At 36.2% G+C, this 21,471-nt stretch overlaps 1 protein-coding gene across 4 annotated transcripts in view; it reads left to right on the top strand.

The window, feature by feature from the left end:
• Positions 1-693: 693 nt before the first annotated feature.
• The window catches only part of LOC132139678 (calcium/calmodulin-dependent protein kinase kinase 1-like), a 61,897-nt gene continuing 41,119 nt past the window's right edge, over positions 694-21,471 (top strand). For 2 of the 4 annotated variants that reach the window (XM_059548215.1, XM_059548216.1), the window contains exon 1: positions 694-1,336. The gene's annotated coding sequence lies outside the window, so the exon portion shown is untranslated. Of the gene's footprint in view, positions 1,337-19,529; positions 19,962-21,471 lie in introns of those variants that run through there. The other 2 variants (XM_059548218.1, XM_059548217.1) reach the window with 2 other exon arrangements.

The raw sequence follows: 21,471 nt of genomic DNA, 5'->3' as shown, positions 1-21,471 counted from the left end.
TGCCTCCTGGATGGGCGCACATCCGGTATTGTTTGTATACAAGAAACCTGTGTATATATATATATATATCTATATCTATATATATATATATAGATATAGATATAGATATATAGATACAGAAAACAACATTTAAAAAAACTAATTCCAAATATCAAAAACTATAATAATATCTTGTTGATACTAAAATAACACTCATACATTATACTGTATACTTACATCCATAATATAATAACATAAAGTATAAAATATATAATAAAATAAAGTATGAACACCTGCTATATAGGTCCATCATTATATATGGCAAAGACATGGCTATCTTCATCCAAAATAATAAGAATAAAAATAAATAAATAATACTAACAATTTCTGAAAAAATGCCTGAATAAATTCTAAACATCTTTCAAAGACTTACTCTAAAATGGCAAAACTGGGCAAATCATTGGATTAAATTCTGCGATCAAACTGTCTTAGGGAAATTAAGTAAAGGCTGAACAGAAATTAAGTGGATACATTTATCCTTAAAAGGGTTCAAAGCATTGTAGAATGCTAGCCAATAAGATTTGATCAGAAAGTGCTTTTCAGTTTTAGTGTCATATGAATAAGACATTAGAGGACAGACGGTAGGCGGTCTGTGGGCGTGACGTCTGAAGCTGAGACTCGTGTGCCATGAACCCGGCGGACTTTAGGACCCCACCAGAGTAAAAGAAAGGGAAATGTTTTCTTGATCTTGAAGTTCATCCAAGCTTTCTGTCGGCGTGGTAATGTTACACATGATAAGAAACGCAGTTTAATTCTGTGTAATTCACGTAAAGGATCTGTAACGCTGCTATTAAACGGAAGCTGATGATAGTGAGCATGTGACGGGTTGTAGTGTATGAAGCTGCGCTGACTCGCTCGCTCGGTCGGGGATCTGTCAGCAGTGCGGAAGAAAGAGAGAGAGAGGGAGAGAGAGAGAGAGAGAGAGAGAGAGGGATGGGGCAGATATATTCCATCAAACTGACTCACAAGAGACAGAAATTTGGCCGAGATTCCGTCACCAAATAAAGACCGAGCATCGTTTAACCTAATGCGCGGCAGGAACATGTTCGTTCAGTTGGACCCTTGAGCGACAGAGATCGGTGACATTGATGAAGCCAGCTGTCACTACTACACGGTCCTGAAGCCTCGAAGCACGCCGAGGATCTCTGACAGCTCGATGTTGGAAGTGAAACTTTAAAAAAACATCAAGACACAGACCGAGTCGAGGGTCATCGGCTTGAGCTAAATCGAAAGCAACTTCAGACTGCGGGAGCTGTGACCGGGAGATCACACAAAAGACACGCGACCAAGTTGAAACGTGAGTACAGTTATCATATCAGCTTGTTGATAGTGACGGTGTTCTGTGTCGGTCATTTACAACAGCAGTGGGCGAGCGAGGCACTTGGGAATAAGACAGTGGAGAAGCTGTTGCAGTGCTGTTTCAACAATGCGGCTGTTACTTTATTGAGGAGGAGAGAAGGGGCGGTTTCTGAGAGTCTGAGAGCCCCTTCTGTAACCCTAATAACACTGTATTCACTATGGGAGAGAACAGGATTGTGCTGCAACCAAACAAAGCTTTGTGTTTGCTGAACTGAAACACAATATATTGACATGTAGCCTACCATTAACAACTGGAGTTATGTCTTTATAGCTTTTATTTTTAACACTGCATGTGTTAAGATGTGATGACGTTAGTAAACAAATTGCTGTTGGCATTTAACAGTGAGATTATTTGAATATAATTTAAATATATCATTTTGTGACGACTAGACAACTGACCCTTTCTTAACCATGAATTACGTAGCATGTTTTTAGTAACAAAATGTACCTTTTAAAATGCAAGATAACCAATAACAAGAGTTACGATGCAATCACTCATTGATTTCTATGGGGAGGATGATAGATTTGAGTACTTGAGTAAAAGTTTTTGCACTTCAGATTACCCTTTTTTAAACTTAAGCCAACTGAATGAAACAAGGCAATCAATACAAGCAATTCAACAAGAAGATATGAAGGGACATCTGCAGCTGGTTTTATTCCAGTAAATAATTGAGTCTGAATGCTCTCTCTCACACTAAACTGATGGTTGTGTTTTTGAATTACTGTAGCTGGTCTAAACTGGGTGTTAGCTGGTTATTAGCTTATCTGAACTAGTAGACCATACTTTTATTTATTTATTTGCATATCATCTATTTACTGATGGGACAGTTTAAAATGTTCTCTCTCATCTGTTTTTTTAACACCTGTCACATCCTTGCCTGCCCAAATATAGACATGTTCAAAACCCACCTAAAACCAGCCTGCTGAACCAGCTCTGACCAGGCTTGAAGACGATTTTTCACAATTCCCACCATTTATAATTCATAATTGGTCTGATTTTAAAAAATCAGAAAAACCATTACATGTCATGATAAAACCACAAATATGTCTTTTGTTGTGTGGAATTGATGTTTTGGTTGGCTTTATGTCACTGGTGCTGTATATAAGGGGTTATATCATGAAATATTACTGATTTCAACACAGACTTTAGGTAATAGAAGATGATATAGAGTTTGTCTGAATTTCTGAATCCCTCAGCAGCATGTTATTTGGGGTTATATTACTGGGATACATTACATAGCATTGACCTGTAGGATTGGTTCTGTAACACACACCAGATTGTTACTCCTTCTGCGTCTGTAAATCTAATCCTCAATGACTGGATCGATTCTACTGTGCTTGAAGGATTTCTCAGTATCACCAACTAGACAGGAATGCCATGAAACAGTCAGGCCGAGGAAAAGAACAATGTGGTTAAAATCAGCATATCTTTTTTTTTTTTTATTTTATTTTTATTGAAGTTGCATGACATAAATACACATTTGGTCATATAATACAAATTTTGATCTTGTCCTAAAACGTCTTCTTCCCCCCCCCCCCCCTTCCAACCACAATAAAAAAGAAAAGATTAAATTGAAAATAAATTGGTAGCAAGAACAAACAAGGGGAGTGTCCCAGGTATTCTATTTTACACAAAATCCGATCTTATTGGCCTAATAAATTCCAAGAATCCATTGCACATCCTCTCAAACCTATCCATTTCATATCAAACAGTGTACGTCAATTTCTCCATAATGTAAATATCATGCATCACATCAACCCAATTTTCCTTTCTTGGCGCATCCACCTTTAGCCACTTCCTAGTAATTCCCTTTTTTCCTGCTAGTAGCATAATTTTAAACATTTTACAATTCAGAATATGCCTTGCATATTAAGTCTTCCCAAATAAAATGTGTCCAAATTGAAAGGGAGATTAACCCGTAATATCTTGTCCATACATTGTTTGAGTTCCATCCAATATTTCTCCATCGAAGGACAACTCCAGAAAATATGAACATGATTTGCATTCTGTTCCCCACATTCCCGCCAACAGCTTGTATCCCGATATTTTGTCTGAGCTGGAGTTCTTAAATCTCACTAAGTTTTTCCACCCATGTTCCCTCCAAGTTAAGGATGATGTCACTCTCCATATTTGTTAAGTGAGATCTTCCCATTCTTCATCCATCAATTTTTTATTTGCTTCATTTTCCCATTTTTGTTTTACGTAGTGTGTATCGTCTCCTTTTAAAGTTTCTATCCCTGAATATATCTTCGAAATTAGTTTCTTGTTTAGTTTAGATTGGTATGCAGAAATAAAGAGTTTAATAATGTTTACCTCAACTTCAAAATGTTCCTTTTTTATATCATGCTCTAAATAATGCCTCATTTGCAAAAATCTATAAAAATCTTGATTTACCAGACCAAATTGTTGTTTGATTTCTTCAAAACTTTTACACTTCTTATTTTCTAATAGTTCCCAAAACATATGAGGGCCTTGTTCCCAATTTTTAAATCTATTATCTCTTCTATTAGGGGAAAATTCTGTATCATATCCTATCCACCTTAGCAGCTTATTGTTGTGTGTCAATTTGTTCTTTGTAACAATTTCAAACCACACTTTAAATGAAATGTCAATCCATGGATTGGGTATATTTTCCGATTGATGCCTGAGTTTGTTATCCCCGATAAATGCCTGTATTGGAGCTTCCGTTGTCATTTTCAATTCAATTTCTTTCCACCTAGCAGAGTAGGAGGGATTACATAAGTTCAACAAAGGCTTTATTTGCGCTGCTTGATAATAACTTTTTAAACACGGGAGAGCTAGTCCCCCCTTCGCCGTAGACCGTTGTAATTCTAATCTTATTCTAGGTTGTTTTCCTTGCCAGATATATCTTGAAATAATTTTATCCCATTCTATAACTTCCTTGTCCAGTATCTCCACTGGTAGATTCTGAAATAGATATAGCACCCTGGGAAGAACATTGGTTTTAATCACTTCTACTCTAGTTGTAAGAGTCATAAAAGGGATTAAATTCCACCTTGCAATATCTTCTTTTATTTTGGATATTAGTGGGCTGTAATTTGCTGATTTCAAGATTTCAGAGGGGCTATAATTAAAAGTAAGGACTTGTGTTTTCTGTACATTTATTTTGTATCCGGACATTTGACCAAACTTTGCAAATTCTGACATGAGTGCTGGCACGGAGGTATCAGGACTAGATAAGAATATTAGAACATCATCTGCGAAAAGTGCAATCTTCTGACATGTACCCTTTATCTCTATGCCTTGTATTTGTGTTTTTTGTTTTATGGATTGGCTAAGTGGTTTCAAAAAATTTGCGAAGAGAAGGGGACTAGCCAAACAACCCTGCCTACATCCGCGCCTTAATGAAATAGAATTGGATAAACTATCATTATTAATCTTAGTCCTAGCTGTTGGGACGGTATATAAGGCTTGTATTGTCCTAATTATTATATCATGGAAGCAAAATTTTTCTAACACACTGTAAAGGAAATCCCACCTGGCAAAATCAAACGCTTTCTCCGCGTCCATTCCCATAATCACTGCTTCAGTATGCTTTTCTTTAATATGCTGCAGCACATGTAAGGCCCTTCTTATGTTATCTTGCGTTTGTCTTTCTTTAATAAATCCCGTCAGGTCCAGCTGAATAATCCTCGGTAAGATTTTTTCAATACGCCTAGCCAATATTGCGGTGAAAAGTCTATAGTCCAATTTATCCTTGCCCTCTTTATGGATTACTGAAATTATAGCTTCCCGCCATGAATATGGTATTTCCCCCTTCTTTAACACCCAGTTAAACGTTCTTCCTAACATTGGGATTAATGATTCCCTGAACAACTTGTACCACTCTGAGGAGTATCCATCTGCTCCCGGAGATTTATTCACTTTGAGTTTAGAAATAGCAGATCTTATTTCCTGAGCTGTAATCTCTGATATCAGGCATGAATTTTGTTCTTCTGTTACCTTTGGTAAAGAAAGTGTGTCTAAAAAGGCTTCTATGTCTGCTTTATTATCGATTAATGGTTGGTCGTAAAGTTGTTTGTAATATAATTCAAAACATTTTTCTATGTCTTCGGTCTTATGCCTTATTGTTTTATTGTGAAGGTCCCTAATCTTGTATATATTGCTTCTGGCCTCCTGCTTTCTTAATTTATATTCCAGTAATTTTGTTGATTTACTACCTGCTTCATAATACCGTTGTTTTGTGAACATTAACTTTTTTTGTATATCCGCTGAATAAATATAATTTATCTCTGCTTTTTTCTTCCTAATTTCCTGATGAGTTTTATCATTCGGCCTTTCTTTATGTTCCTGTTCTAATTTCTGTAGGTCCAACTGTAATGCTAGTAATGCTAATAAAGATTTTTTGTCTCAATTTTTTTAAATAAGCAGATTTGGCAATTCTTTTCCCTCTTAACACCGCCTTAGTCCCATAGTACTGGTGGGGACACTTCCCCATTATCGTTCTCCTCTAAATATCTTTGAATCTCCTTTTAATATACTGGTATTTAGTCTCCAGAATGTTGTTCTTTAGATGTCAACGCCAAAGTTACATAAACCGGACTATGATCAGATAAGTCAGCCACCCCTATCTCACAATTCCCCACCATATGTCTATCTTTATTATACATTAGGATGTAATCAATTCTTGAGTATATTTTGTGGGGAGATGAGTAAAAAGTGTAGTCCTTGGTTGTAGGATTCGGTTCCCTTCATACGTCTATGATACCTAATTCCCCCATCATATCTTTAATTTTATTTGGAATCAGATTTCTTTTTACTTCCCTCCCTGTGGTATCCAATAGAGGGTCAAGCCTTTGGTTCAAATCCCCTCCTGCGATTAACACCCCATCCCCTTCCGATGCCATCAAATCAAACATTTGTCTATAAAAAGACCACTCTGATCCAGGGGGTGCATATATATTCAGAAGACTGATTAATACACCCTCTACTCGTCCTTTAACCCAGACATATCTTCCCTCTTTATCACTTATCACTGACTGTTTTTGAAATGGGATTTGATTCGATATTAAAATCGCTACCCCTCTCCTGTGACCTGATTTATACGAAGCAGGATATACCTGGTAATAACCATTTCTCTTTAATTTTCCATGTTCTTTTTCTGTCAGATGGGTTTCCTGCAGGAAAACTATCCCCGCCCTGTCTTTCTTCATTTTACTTAGAATTTTACTTATTTTAATTGGGTTGAGAACACCATTCACATTATAGGAAACTATTTTAATTAAATTTCTTTGTATAACCATATTTTAGGTCTAATTGTTCTCATTACTATCCCCAATCCACCCCCTATGCTACCATATAAACAAACAACCATGAGCCTAACAGAACCGGCTCTAGAACAGTTTTTCCCTGAATCACAAAACAAAAACAAAATGACTTCCAATGTTAAGGTCATTCTCTCGACCTCTTCTGAGCCTAAAAAAGACTCGGAGGGATAGCCTCTGGCCCTAACGGCCAGGGGGCCCTCGCTGCAACCCAAATCTACCAAAAAGTACATACCATAACGACAGCTCTGAGATTACAGGCCCGACCATTGTACCTTAATTTGAGGGAATTCTTCTATCTCTCACCTTAAACACAAAAAAATAAATAAAAATAAAATAAAAGTAAAAATAAAAAAATAAAATAAAAAAGAGAAGTTCTGGAAACCCCTGGATCAGTCGTTTGCCTCTGGCGTCCTCCTAAAAGCTTGCAGTCTCTGCTTATACCCAGGTCTAGCATCCGCTTGTCTTCCATCGTTCGCACCTCGGTCACGGCGCCAAGTTAGGCGCTTAATCCTCTCCATCACGTCCTCCGTGGACTGCATGACCTTCACTTGATAGCCCCTGTCAGCCAAGTCCTTCGTCGCCTCCTCCGCTGATTCATGTCCGTCGTAAAAAAAAACGTCCATCGTAAAATACTCGGAGACGTGCTGGAAATGGTGTTTGGCCAGAGTTGCCATGTTATTAGATGAATTCTGCCGATCTAGCTCGTCTGCTTTGCTCGTGGCATTGCTAACTTCGTCCTCGGCTAACGTTGGCCTTGTTACTAGTCCTGTCTGATTTTCAACGTCTCCCATATTTCCAGTGTTGTTTCCAGTCTTCCTCGCTTACCCTCTTGTCATGATCCTACCCCCTTACTTTAATGTCGTAATTTTAATGTTTCAAATCTGAGACAAGGGGTATTTTAAAACTTTGATCGGAGAGCTGTTACTCTATGCTGCCGCCATTACCAGCGCCAAACCGGAAGTCCTACCACAACAGGCATTTCTTATCTGTTTAATTGCCAATTAGATGGCTGTTCTCCAAATGGAAGCTACTAGACACAGAATTGGTCATTTTAGTGCACCGTAGCCAGCACAGTCGCAGGGGCCGCTGAGAGCTGGATGTGAGAGAATAATTCAGAGGTTATATTGGCGGCACTTCAGCAGTCCTCAGTCTTTCCTGGTGAGTGTGTGAGAAGATGCAGCGATCTTCCTGTGTCTCTGTGTGAGTGTGTTAAACTGATAATGTGCAATCAGCCTTTATTAAAATGCAAGCAAGATTCAGACTGCTCTGTCAGTCATTATGTTGCTGAATATATGCTGACCACAGACAGAGGGATTGAGCTGAAAGTGCAGACAGTTGTGATAGTCTCTTTGTGAAAATTAGAGAGGAGTCTTCTGTTTCAGAACAGTGTCTTGCAGACGACTATATAAATATTAATTTGACGCTTTAAAAATGAGAACAAAAATGTTTTGTGCTTCATTTTGTCTCATCAGAACTGCACATCATCTTTTACAAGTCTGACAGTTCTGTTTGTAAGATTATAAGATATGAAAAGCATTTTTTAATTAATTTATGATTGCTTTCAGTGAATGTTGACTCCCATCTGAATGATACATTATCATAGTGAAGATGTAAAACTGCATGTCCAACCCTTTTTACTTCCCAAATGTGACACTGTTATCATGTCAATGACACTTTATTGTGACATCTTGTCCTAAGAGCTTTTCTAAACCAGTTAATTCAATGCAAGCTGTTAAATTGCTGAACTGAAGGATAGCTGAAAACAAAAAAGAAATGTTTAATTTGAGTATTTTAGCTTCTGTGATAAGCAATTTAAAATACATTAATTGAAATGTTTTTCATTATTAAGAATTAATTGATTTGTAATGCAGTTTTCCGTGATTCTGCATTGGTAATGAATCTCACTTGACAACGTATGTCCATCTAAAACAGGATTTTCAACAAGAAAAAAATGTAGGCCGTGACTTGATTTTATCCATCAGGGATGAAGTGGATTGCAAAAAGTGGGCGTTACATACTGGAATGTAACCAGACCTGAATGTGGTTTTCTAAAACTTTGCCTAAATTGCTGTTACTGATTAACTTTATCTAACTGCCAACTTCAGGGATGTCAATGTAAAAAAGGGTTTGTATGGTTTTAATAATTGACTTTTAATCTTTAAAGTCGGCATGATACTGATCTTACCGTGAGTGATTTATCCATGTTTGTATGTTTATTAATTTATTTGAGCTCATTATTTTTAATTGAAATGGCATATATAGACATATATAGAAACAGAATATATAGCTTTCTCTCTGGTTTCTTAATATCGACTGTTTCCTTCCAGTCAACAATCAATGGACTGGTAAATCATGCAAAGAAGTCAAATTCTATTCTATTTTTTTTTTTTTTTTTTTTTTACTTTAGAGGAATACAACATTAACAGCAATGTATTTCCAGCAATGTTTCTTCCTTTTTGTTGTTTGAAGACCTGTCTCATTGCAGCTATGTCACCTCTGCTTTGGGTAAAGTCTGATTCAGCAATAGAAGACACTGGAGAATACAGTGCTGTAGCGTAGCACTCCTCCTCCTCTGTGCACACACACACACACACACACACATCTCACCTCTAGTTCCTCTCCTCCACTTGTGCAGCGTGAGTGAGGGAAGCCACAGTGTTTACTACCATCAGAGACCTGAGACAATCCGAGAGAACGAGAGAAAGAGAGAGAGTTGATGAGGACCTCTGTTGTGTTCCTGTCACACATTTCTGAGAGCGGGAGCAGAGCACCGGATTGTAGTGATGTGTCATGTCAATCTCAGGAGGCAAGAATTTTAAAGAGACAGAGAAAATAATCCTTGCTAGTAAGTGTTGTTAGGACATTTTGAGACATTATTACAAATCCAATGAACATTGAAATGATCGTGGTAAAACTTTATACTAAGATTAGCATTTATTAGTATTTTTGTTAACGTCATTTTCTATACTAATATATATATATATTTTTACATTTCAAGCTGTATAAATTTACATTCGATAATATATAATGAAAGAACGTGAATTAACAACAGTATATTTCTAAATTAACAATAACCTGAATTAATAATTGCTGTAATTACTGTAATACTATAAGGGTTCATTTGTTAACATAATGCTAATTACATTATGAACTAAAAATAAAAAATACTCCTAAAGCATTTATTAATCTTAGTAAAGGTTAAATTGACCATTTACTAGTTATCTGGAAAGTACTTGTTAATATTATTTGGTGAACCTGAGCTAACGAAAAAACAATCACATTTGTATATTTTTGCTGTCAAAATTAGTAATTTTTTCAGTTTAATAGCATTACAAATATTTCACATAATTAACATAGGGGCGGAGCTAAGGTTGGCCAGCCCACTCTCAACTGCTGCTTCTGTCTTTTTTCTTTCTCAACAAGAATTTTATTTATTTAGACACATGAAATGGGAGACTTTTCAAACATGTACTCCAACTTTTCCTCAAACTCACACAGAAAAGGTACAGGTAACGAGGGAGCTTCATTAGAACAACAGTGAACTGCGATCAGATGAGATGTTGTCAGCACATATGTTAGTAAAAACTCATTTTCCTGTCCTTTTAGCCATTATACTGTGCTCTTAGCACGTGCTCTTCAAATGCACACACAAATATGCAAAAGAAACTACGAGCATGCAAGCAGTTGTCAGTTAAGTCATGAAGTTGCAAGAAAGGCTGCCTTGAATCTGTGCATGCATAAAAATATATATTATATATGTATCACTGTATATGTATCACATTTATGAACATTTCCCTGAAATGCAGTGGTTTTCAAAACTCGCCCTCATCTAACACACCTGATTCAACTCGTCTTGCAGTATAAAAGTATATTTATAAAATGTAATGTTAGGTGGAATTAATAGTGATTTAATTTCAGAAAAAAATTTGATACATTTTTTTAATCGATTGACAGCAGTATTGTATTTTTAATAACCAACATTAACAAACATTAGTTAATACTCTAACAAATGTAATAAGAAACTAATGTTAAACAATGTTGAAAATTGTTACCATAATTGCTGTTAAACATTTTTTGTTGATTTATATGACTAATAATGCATTAACTAATGTTAACAAGCTGAACCTTAAAGTGTTAGTTATCTTATTAATTTAATTTGTTAGTCTCAATGTTTAATATGTAGAGCCATATGAAAATTAATACAGACCTTGCATAATGCAACAGGACGCCTGTTTGACTTAATCAAATTTTCATGGTCAATATGCCAGTTATAGGCCATTTGTTTTGATTGATTTTGCTGTTTAGACTTGAGCACTGCACATTAATTTCTAGAGAGATTTTATTCTGAACTGCAGTGAACTAGAACAAAGCTTGCGATCAACTCTGTGGTATTTTGTATTATAAAAGAGGTGTGTGAGTGAGATTGTGCATGTACTAAAGCATACGGAAAGTCTTTTATTCCGGCCCCTTGTCATCTTTTGTTGAAAGCCGAGATTACAGTGCATTTGTGAGGTGAATTAGTCTGCTTACAGACTCCACATCATGCATCCTTTGTAACCCTTGATTTTTTCTATAGCTCAGGCTTTGTGATCTCTCTGTGTATTGAGATAAAGACAGGGGCCTTTTGTCATCAGTGCATCAGAACTGCAGTCTATTGACCATGACGTGCTGGAGTCATCAGCAGTCATTCCACTATGAGGGCACTGCAAGACTTATCCACCTGGATTTATGTGTGGGTTTCTGTCATTGTCACCATACTTAAAAAATGCACAACGTAATGTCCTTTTGTTCAATGAAATTGAAATAAAAGTGTAGAAATTAAATAATGGAATGCCTTATTTAGAATTATAAAATACATATTATATAAAATGATCTTGTTCTAGCCTTATTGGTCAGTTCTCGTGTTATTAAATACAATAAACTGTAGAAAAAACAGATGTTACATATCTGCGTGGCGCCCATAACAACACATTCTTTTTTTATTGCATCGTGATCATATTATGCAAGATTCTTTTCTAGTGCCTGATATTAGATATTTAATTGTCCAATATTTTGACCCAGTTTAAGATTTAGACAGCTTTTGCTGTTATCTAGCACTAATTTAAAGTCAATTTAAAGTCGTTTAAAGTTAAAAGATTTAACTCTTTACGATGTGCCTTTTTCTTCTTTTACTGTTAATTGTAATGTCACTTTGAAATGTGCAGTTAACTGTCTTGTACTGTATAATAACCAATTAATCATTCAGATCCATTGGTTGTGAGTCTCTGAGCTTGATTCTGATAGTAATTATGATAATTTTTTTATCATTTAATTAGTATACTTTATTCTCTTTTGTCTTTTGTACTTGAAATTTTCATGTTATGATACATAAATTCACCTGTAACCTTCAAACTGTTTATTTATGCATGTTTGTATATAGAAAATAGATTATTGGCATCATTCATTAGTGATGTGTTGAAATGAAAATTCTGGGCCAAAACCGAAACTTACATTTTCAGGATGCACTTGGCCAAAAACTGAAACTGAAAAATAAATTTTATAAATTAATAACTCAAATGTATTGAATAATCAACACACTCAATAAAAACTGAGTAATGCAAAACATGTAAATTGCACACAAGGAAGTTTTGCAACTTTTAATAACAGAATTGTTTCTACTCCACTGTTTGTTTGTTTTTCAAATATAATTATTTAAATTCTGGCTGTTATAAAAACTTGTTTTCATGACAGATTTATTGAAACATACATTTAAATAACTAAGAGGTTAATTAAAAATATAACAACAGGTTAAGTAAGAAATCTAGTGAATGTGTAATAAAATGAAATAAAAAATGTGTTCTTTTGTGGTTGACTATCAAGTTTATGGAGATTGAATGAATTTCCTGAGGTGAATGTAATGTTACATGACACATTGTTTACAGGCTGTTTCATTGACCTCATAAACAAGCTGTTTATTTTTTATATCATGATAATGTTCGAAAGCGGAGACTTTTCATGTCAAAAGTAACAAAGCAAATAGTTTATTGCAAATATTGAATGGTGGGAGCGCTACAAATAATGTTTAGTGAAGTTCATGGATCAACAGAAAACAGCATAAACTAAAATATATTTTTCATATTATAAAACAACTGAGATGGCCTTGTGTGCTTGTCCGCTTATTCCTTGGAAAGATTAACAGATATGCTAAACCTGCTTATCTTAAATTTGCTTTCTCATCTGTTCCAAGTTATGTTTTTATCTTGATTTTGTAATGCAAAGCTAACAGGATATGTACACCAGCCCAAGCGATCATGTGACATCAGTCTGTAACTGTACCTGAACCGCAGAGCTTTTGTTTTTTGGTGCTTGTCAGTTAGCGGCAATATTGTATCTCAGGCACTTGAAAAGGCCACAGATATAGTTTGTGTTCCTGCCCCCCGCTGGGTGCTCTTGCTTACTTTATTCCCTCTGTGTGTCAAAGGGCACCATAACATTGTCTGTCCCCTTCTCTCTATGGCCCCTTTTCACCTGGCATTAACATGCGTTCTATATCCGGATAATATCTGGATGTTCTTTAACTGGATTGTATTCATCTCCACTTACATGTGCAAAATGGTAGTTGCATAATGCATCACAGGCTGCGTAAACGAAATGTTCCATCATTTACCAACTTTCAAAAGCATTGGGGATGATTCAAAAGGCTTTTCATCATTTTGACAGATAAATAAATAAAAAATATAAAATAAAATATAAATATTGGATAATATCACGTGAGACATGACCAGTAGAAGAGTGATACATCATGCTGTGACCTCTGAATTTAAAGAACACAAACTTATAAGGATGAGACGTGAAGGAAAAAAAAACGGTTTTTGAAGCGCCCCCATGAAAATACTAAAAACTTCAATATCTTATTTTAAATTATTCTGTATGGGGCGAAAATGTGTATTCATTTTGAGATTTGATGAAGTTTACATTTAACATTTAATATGTTGTTACGGTATGAATTAAAAAAAATGAACTTACAGTAAATGTAATTATATCTGCTGATATATATCCATTATATCAATCGATACTGCTTAAATATTGGTAATATATCATTCAACAACTGATATGATACAGATATATCATACATCTCTATTGTAGCTCAACACATTAACATTTATACCTACAAAACGGTTTGGATCACAGTCCGATCCTAACGCATTTTGTTTTTTTTTCTTTTCTTTTTTTGTTTTCGTTTTTTCGTATAGTCAAGTGCTCTCCGATCGTGATCTTATCACTGAAAATGCAAGTTAAGGTGTAAAAGTGGCTTGTCTGTTTTTGTTAAGTATCATTGAAAGAGCAGTTGGAGCTGTTTAGTGTGAGAACAGTGAGTTTGTACCAGATTCACTGTGAAATAAGTCAATCTAAGCCCTGCACCCCACTAGTCACTGTCTCCAGGCTCTTCTGAACTTCCTTTAAAGAGAAAAAGTGAGAAAAAAAGCATCCGAGATCTGTGGAAACACTCAGATTTGATCACATTGCTAAAGCTAATCCCTTAGTCTGGTTCCTCATTCCCCAAATATTCATCAGAGATTATTCTGAGCCTTTGCAGGTGTACAGTATTGTAACAGCAGGAGACTCCTCTACACTGATTGAATCATGGGTTTCAGGTTTTTGTGCTCAGACAGGACGGATTTGCTGATTGAGACCGCAATCTACAGATTGTGGAACTGTTGTTTTTGTTGTTGTTGTGTTCAGTGACAGGTGAAGCAACGGAAGGAGCAGATGGCTCATGCCCGTGTCCCATTCTTATTGCTCAGTGTGAAAATCTGTCATTAGATCATCTCCGGCCCATGAAGCCTTTTGATTAGCCCCGTATCTTATTTCATTGTAGTCATGATTTCATAAAAAAAGAAGTCCAAAAATCTGAGACCACACTGGCAACGTTTACATGCACAATTTTTGGTTCAATCGGACTGAATTCATTCCGATTGATAAATCTGATTGTAGTGTTTACGTGAACCCTAAATAAAGTGATCGGTTTATGTGCGCGTTTATATGTCACAAGCTTCAAATCGGAATAGATTTTGGACAGGCACACAATGCACAAATAGTGAGAGTGACATAAAGATAATATAGAGTTTAGTATAGTAGTGTTCCTGTGGCTCAAGGTTGGGGGTTCGATTCCCCGGGAACACATGATAGGTCAAAATTGATAGCCTGAATGCACTGTAAGTCGCTTTGGATAAAAGCGTCTGCTAAATGCATAAATTTAATTTAATTTAATAGAGTTTCTCGCTGTTTGCACATAATAACCAACAATCAATCTAAAAAAATCCAAAACAATCCAAAATCTCAGAAGTTGAACCTTGGGAAAAATAAAGCATATTATTAAATGATAACATGTATTAATTATTCAATAATATTATCAAAACGAAGAAGAATGCTGTAGAAATGTAAAACATTGACTTTTTACATTTTGATTCATTTAAATAAAATTAAAACACTAAACTTTTTTCATCTTGAAATTAAATTCAACATTCACAACAGTTGTTGTGCTGATAATACAGTTTGTAATTTTATATCATTTGTAAAAAGGGGAAGCAGTTTTTACTAGTGGTCTCGAACTTTTGAACCCCATATGAATGAATTTGAACAGCAGATCTCTTTTTCTGTTTAGTCCTCCTTGCTCATTAAGATTTTATTTAGCTTCATATTAAGAGGAAAACATGGTTGACCTTTTCTCTTTGTCTGAAAGGTTTCTAAAAGGCTTCACTCTGCTTCTTGAGTATTTTGTGTCAGAAAGCACAGGTGGGGAAGAAACTCAAGCCTCTCTGTTGGAGCTGCTTCTCACGGCTAAATGAGATGGCCAGATGAAACGGCAAAACGTCATTACTTTAGTGCTCTGTACTCAAAACTATTAGAGCGGTCAGTGTTCAATGACTTTCATATTAGCCTTCAGATTAAATGTTCTAAAATAGCCTTGGTCGTCTGAGCGTGTGTACACAGGCCAGGCCTCACCACAGGAATTATGGAAAGGGATATGTTTTCACCAACCAATTAATCACATCTCCAGAACAACCCCCAAAGCCCTCAATCTGGAGACTAATTCTTCTCTCAACAGAAGGCATGGAGCTAGTAAACACATTTTGAGGGAAACATTGAGCAAACTCTTGCATTGAGGAGAGCTGCAAACCTGTGATGAATCGTTACTTCTTAAGAAGAAGGAAGGAAGAAGAGCGATTTTGTCAGTGATAAACTCTAAGCTTTTTTTTTTTTGTCCGTGCATCAATGTACATAAACTATGTGGCTGTGGAGCACTGACCTGATTGTCTGTGAAGTGTTGAGTTGGTTACTGTGAGAATACTTAGTGACTCCAACCCACTTGAGTGTTAGAAGGAAAGTGAAGAGATCAAATAGTCTTTATCTCATTCAAATCAGCAATGACTTGAAAGCTATCTTCAGAGGCGTCTGCAGGGAGGCAGAATATAGTTAGAAGGGCAGAGAAAAACTATTCCCACTCCTTTTATATTCTGAGTGAACTGAATGAGGATGGGTAGAAAATGCAAGTGATGACAGAGTCTGTAAATGATTTGCATCAACACTGGATGGATGTTGACCGTCCTGTAGAAATGGTTTAAGTCTGGTTTCTCTTGAAGTGATCATGAACTCCTTTCTGCTTGAGTGTTGCAGTAGCATCAGGCAGGGATATTCACAAAGCTTTTGAAAGGAAAGGATTGAGTATTTTTATATGATTGTTAAGATAATTTATTTATTTTTTTCAATTAAGAGCTGAGTTTCTATAATTTGAAGCATCCATTCCTCCCATAACTACTGTTAGTAAGTTTGGTATTATGGGTGTCCATGATCCTTAAGAAGTTAGAAGAAGATTGATAGATCATGGTAGTGCATGATACCAAAAAATAAAATAAAATAAAAAGCGTTACCAATCATGCTGCAGTGCTGGAGTGATATTTAATTATCATACTTTTAATACATTTTGTCAACTCATTTAAGGAGTCATGAAGTGTTGTGTTTATTGTGTGGGTATATTTTTGAGATTCAGGTAACTTTACAGTTAATGAGTTTATTTGCTCTTTTATGAGCCTGTCATATTCTAGGATGGCAAATGGCATTTACTGACATCCTGCTCGCTTATTTGAAACACATGACAAATGTTGGCGATGTGTAAAGCAGGTCCAGACAAAATCTATTCTAATATGGTGATTAGAAAGAGCCATTAAAACAGATTGCGTTCCCATCTGCATGGATTGGCCTGCTTTGGCAGACAGCTGGATCCTGAGAGAGAACACAAGACTGGATACACTTTTATCATGAAGCAGCGCTCTCTTTGCAGGGATCATATTCTTATCCAGAAGCTACATTTTATTTACATATATTATGTTTTGTGCTGCCTATTGAAAAGTGAGTGAGTGCAACACAATTCATGAACTTAATTTCATTGCAGCCAATTTAATTTAAAATAAAAGTAAAATTTACTTAATCCATTTGCATTGAGACTACATGAATTTTCCTAGGCCATAACTGGATAAATGGAAATCCAGATCCAAATTAGCATTTATTTTCATTTGAAAATATAGTTTGTTTTCAGTCATTTTGATATGTGCTTTGGCTATGTTATTTGGTTTATTTTATATACTTCGACTTATTTTAGTTAGTTGCCAAGGGAACATTTTTTACTTTTAGTTAACAACACTAACACATTTTGTTAATTTAATTTAGTTCTTTGTTATATTAGACCACAGTGAACCTATAACATTTTCCCTGCATATCTATTCATACAGTATTTAAAAAAATGTAAATAGGAATATAGGATGTTAGTGTTGCATTACCTGTAAAGCTTTTTTCATGCATAGCACATAAAAACCTTCACAATCCTCACAGGACTCATAAATCTGCAAGATGGAATGTAAACAGGCCTAGATTACCAATGCAATGGTCCATCCAAAGAGCCATGAATGTGAGTGAAATTCAGACGTCCTTCAAATGATCCACATCCCTTTTACTCATGTTGTTTTTTTTTTCTTTACAGTATGTATTTAGATAACCTTAACCCTCATGTAATTCCAGAACTGTTCTACTTTTACTTATACTTCTCTGTTGTACTTTATACAGTACAGTGAAAGTGAGAGTTCAGCGTGTTTTATAGTAGCGAACCACGCAACATTTCAACCTATTCACACTCTGGAACATTTTGAGACTCAAAATCGTTGTGTGTGTTGCACGGCTGAAAATGTGAATTGAGTTGATTGTTAAAGTCGAGATGTTAGAGCCGTGTAAAAAGCTGACAGACATTGCCAGAATCATGTTTGGAATCAGATGTGCAGGATTGACTGTTCTAACAAAAAAAAAGACTTCCTTTTTTCTGAATAGAGTGGGGGAACTATGATGTCAGAATACAGAAGTATAATTTGCCACAGGTTCCTTTGAGATTTTGCTATGGGGTTTTATAATGGAGTTTGTCGATTTATGAGTAAAATAAAGCCTGTGGTAAACATAATACTTTTACGTTTTGTTCTATGTTTTTTGTTCAGTCAGTCCATGTCGAGTTGTTTTCCTGCTCCTCTTTTCAAGCCTCCAGTGCTCTTAATTGGATTTGCCCAGGTGAAGGGTGACACAATTACACGCGCAATGGTGAATTTCACAATGTGCTCAAAGAAACACATCAATTTTTCAAACAAGATCTCAAGTTAAATGAAGTCTAGTTTTTGCATCCATATTAGTTATTTTCTAAGTAGAGAGACAAGTCCTGTTTACATTTATGTATCCAAATGCCCAATTCACCTCAAGATTGTTAACATTAGTCAATGCACTATATTAAACTAACAATTAATAAAAATGTTACAGCACAATATTAATTTCTAAATGTACTATCTTTTATATTTCAAGTTTGTAAATAATAACATTATGTATTAGGTTGAATAATGCAATAAGATTTCTTTGAAAGAAATTAACACTTTTATTCAGCCAGGACAGATTAAGGCCCTGTCCCAAATGGCACACTAAACCCTCACGGTCTTCCTCTGAGTCCGCTTTTTTGTGATCTAATGTCGCTTTGACTGTCACTTTGCCCCAGTGCGGGCTCGGCAGAAGAGCGGATCAAGGGCGCATAACCCCTGCAAAGGGGGCACTCGCGAGCACCCTTCTGAATGCTAAACTGACAAATGGGACACCCCCCGGTCTCATGAACTTAACGAACACGCATGCAGCGGCCATTGTAAGACAGCAAGTGCACATGAAGTGTTCAAAAACAAAATATTTCAAAAACATAACCGGTCCGTGGTTTAAAAAAGGTTGAGGACCCCCGATCTAAGCATTCAACTACTAAATGCAAATTGAGCCTTGTATATAAAGAGTTACTGAAAACATTATATGCAAAACCTACTTCCACCCATGACATAACCTCACCCACCCACATGATGAATGGAAATGTGATTCAACTGTTCTTGAGTGATAGCTGTCCAAACACAGGTCTGTCAGGCTTTGAAACATTTAAATCCTTTGTGGTCCTCTGAGAGTAAATCTCCTCAATTAAATGTCTGTATTCGATACAGCAGCCAGGCAGCCCAACCAACATGAAGGACAATGCACAGAAGACCCTGCTATTGTTGCATCTTCTGCATTTAACTTTTTCATTGTTTCTTTAAATGCCAGACCACAGAGAACATGGGCATTTCTTGTGTCTCAGTAAGTTATGTAAAAGGCGTTACATTAAGCTGCTTGAAGGACTTTTAATGATGCAGGAAGAGCTGTGTATGTTTAAGAACTGTGCTCCTCCTCCTCGTTTTTAGAGGCACACATGTGAGTTGAATAAGGTCCAGAGTCTCTCAGGACAGGCATGAATTTGCAGCATTCATCATTTATGAATTATGAATACCATCGGCTAAATTTAGTGTTGTGTATGCATCCTCAATATCTCTGGGGCTTTTTCAGTTGGGATGCCTGGGATGGATCCGTTACCCCACCGCGCGGTTAATCTCACATGTGTAGTTGGCATGCACATCCTGTCAGCTGGTCCTGTGGATCCATAAGCTTGATTCGGTTGGGGGAAATGGAAAAACACCAGAAGCTCCTCCTCTTATGCCCCACCCGCACTGCTTGCCCTGTTTCTGGACAGGCAGTGACCTGTGAAAGGGGTCTTAGTGACGTCTTATGCAGTGCAGGGAGGGGAACATCTTGGAAGACCCATGACATGAATGATGGGTTCCTCTACATCTGGGTCCCCTCCTTCAACCCCATAGGACTGGACCATGCCTCCGTCCACCAGCACGACCCCTCAGCAAGCCAGTGTAAGTAAATGAAATGAGGCGTTTCTACCCCTCTCTCCATCCACTAATCCAAAATTCACTAGCTGGTTAGAAGAGGTTAGCTCAGGATCTGGCAGGGAATGTGCCTGCTGGTATTTTTGTTTTTCAGTCTGTTTCGTATGTCTGCTCTCGAAGACAACAGTGATATGTGAGAGTGAGAGGCTGTGGCTGTGTCTACAGTAGCTTCCCTGAGACAAGATAATCTGCGTTATTCAATTAAAGTGACCTGGATTACAGACTGACACACTCATACCTGACACTAAACACACTTTCTCTCTTTTAGACGTGTATTTTAGATACTCTAGATGGTTTTGTAGGATTAGAAGTATAGTTTGAGATTTGACATTATGACCACAAACTAGAATGCCCTGTTCAGCTGGGTGAAAGTCAGTAAAGTAAGTTTGGGTTATTTAGAACAAAATGATGTGATCTTAGTGTGTCCATACAACTTATTTGGCTTTTAGTTTTAAATGAATCCAGATCTCGAGCTTGATTCCCAAGCGTGTGATCTATTTTTACCCCTGACCTCAACTGACACGCTTTCATTTAGTTTAACACAGTTAATTTCAGCTTTACACGAATGTACCTGGCAACGAACATGTAAGCAACATTTGAGAAATATTGAGATTGTACTCTATAGTTTAAGAAAGTTCTTTCACATATCTGTCAAACAGAATTTTACAAAATAAAACATAATAATTTTTTTAAGAAGTTTTTTTTTAATGTTTTTTAAAGAATATATTGTGAAATTTTAATACAATTTATATAACTGTTTACTATTTTTATACATTTTAGAATGTAATTTGTTCCTGTGATGACAAAGCTGAATTTCATCAGCTATTACTCCAGACTTCAGTCTCACATGATCCTTCAGATATCATTCAAAATATGACAAAGGCAGTTTGTGATAAATGGAAAATTCAAAAGAACAGCATTTATTTGAAATAGAAATTTGACACTGTAAAATTCTTTGCTGTTTTTGTGCATTGTCATGCATTTGGTGCTTAATGGAGATAATGTGTAACTTTTTGAAAAGGAAAAGGAAGAGGTGACTTGCGAACGTGATGAACGTGACGAAGTGATGTTTTGCTGTGTCAGCTATGGAATCAGAAAATTCTGTTTTTGGTATCCGTAGTGAACTTTTTTTGTGAACTTTGGCAGATTCTAATGGTGTCTAATGTCTTTAAAACGATTTGGAATCCTTCATGGTTGTCATGGTTGTTAATTATGAATTCAAATTAAGCATTTAAAATGAGTCAGTGAGGAGACAAGATGAGATGCTATGCAGAGATAAAGTGGAGAGTTGAATGTTTGTAGAGTGACTGCAGGGTGGAGAATGAATGTCCGTTGCTTCTTGCCCCATGTGATCTGCACTCACATTCGCACGTGTGTGTGTGTGTGCTGTTTGAAAATGATCCTTTTTAAGGGCTTAATGGCTGCAATATAAAGCTGTTGTTGATTGTAAAGTAGATGCTGAGAGCACTTTGTATGA

This window comes from Carassius carassius, chromosome 4 (assembly GCF_963082965.1).
Source record: "Carassius carassius chromosome 4, fCarCar2.1, whole genome shotgun sequence".
Lineage (NCBI taxonomy): Eukaryota > Metazoa > Chordata > Actinopteri > Cypriniformes > Cyprinidae > Carassius > Carassius carassius.
Note: the sequence above shows the minus strand (reverse complement) of the source record. Positions and strands in the feature narration are given on the sequence as shown.